Source organism: Morus notabilis, unplaced genomic scaffold (genome assembly GCF_000414095.1).
Source record: "Morus notabilis unplaced genomic scaffold, ASM41409v2 Scaffold10492, whole genome shotgun sequence".
NCBI classification, from domain to species: Eukaryota; Viridiplantae; Streptophyta; class Magnoliopsida; order Rosales; family Moraceae; genus Morus; species Morus notabilis.
The window spans coordinates 2,154-3,933 of NW_010361236.1; positions in this window are offsets into that span (position 1 = coordinate 2,154).

Here is a 1,780-nt window from a genome sequence, read left to right on the forward strand (position 1 = left end):
TAAAAGCACTTCTATCAAATCTTAATTTTAGTGTTTGTTGAGAACTCACTCTTACTCACATCAAATCCGTTTTTTTGAAGATTTTTTACTTCACTATCAATCAAATCATTAACAAGAGCTACATCATCATTGTCTGATTTATCACTATCAATAATTCGATTTGCTTTTTCTTCAACGTCTTTTCTTGAAGCAAGTTTATCAAGATAAGAGTCAGTTTTTACACTCTCAACCCATTTTTTCAAACTGCTTTTTAGATCAATAAAGGCTTTGAGTAAAAAACCAAACTTTGCTTTTTTTAAAGTCAAATCCGCTTTTTCTTGCTTGATTTCATATTCTCGATTTGCTAATTCTAATTCACGTTGAGCCAATTCAGTCTCTCTAATTTTTCGTTCTTGCTCTGCTAAAATTCCTGCTTTTGAAACTTCATAAGCTTCGACAATAATTTTAGAGGCATTATCAACATCTTCAATAATTTTATCCGAAAAATGTTTATGAGCACGTTTGCGTGCACCAACATTTGTTCTTTTCGGATTATGATGGGTGTGGTCAATGTTGCAATTTTTCAAAACTGATAAGTTAAATTCTTGTTTCAGTTTTGCCAAAATATTTTTTCTGTCTAAATCTGCTAATCGCTCTTTTTCAAAAATTCTTGGAATTACGATATTGACGTGCGGGTTTGATTGCTCATGCACATTCACAAAACACGCACGAACAAATTTGCTTAAATCTGATTTAATATTCAATTCTGAATGAGCAACACGAAGCAAATCATATGAAATTTCAGCCCATTGATCTGCGCTGATTTGGTGCGGTGGTGGTAAAATGAAATTGAAAGATTGACCGAACGACTCGACTTTCCTCCCGCCTTTTTTATTATTTGCGTCAAACGCCAAAGTTTCTTGAATAGTGTTATTAAGAAACTTATGAGCATCAGAATTGAAAAGTGTGTAAATCTTCGTATTTTTGTGGTTTTTGTGCGTAGCACTTGATAAATAACTTACATATTCAGCTAATCCCGCATCTTTATTTTTGACACGTTCTGTTGTTACAGTCCAATTTTTTATACTCATAGTGATGCCTCACTATCATTTAAAATTGTTCTGCAAATCATACAAGCAATTGAAAATTGCGTATTTTCGTAAGCGTTTTTTGACCTATATAAAATTCCGTGATTTGTTCTTTTTTTGCACGTAGTGCAATGAAAAATTAGGTTGGGCATATTGTAATTTTGTTGTTTATGCTTTTATTATAACATTTCGTAACAACCTAATTTCATAGTTGTTCAGCCGATTTAGGTGTGTTCAAGATAGGACAACCCTAAAGGGTTGACGGGCTAGCGCCCTTCCTCTTGCCAAGGGGTAACCCCCCTGGACCCCAAAAAACAAAAAATCAACAGCGAAAATCAACAGCGAAAATCAACAGCGAAAATCAACAGCAAATCAAAAGCCAAAATCAAAAGTTTCGAAACGAATTTTCTCGATGTGTTTTTAAAATCTGCTGATTATCATCATCAGTTTTTAAAACCACTTTTCGAGATTTTTTAGACTTGAAGAACAAACGAGCAACGTCGTTAACTATGACAGTAAAAAGCAATGTATCAGACAAACTTACGTTAGTCTGACCCAAAAAAACTACTTGTCGAAAAAAATTGCTTGGCTCTATTTTGCTCGTTTGATATGACTCGACAAAATCAATGAGCATTAAAATCTGTTCAATATTAGTTGTACTATCTAACATTGATTGAAATGCATTGACGATTTTTCTATCTGTCAAAGAGTTG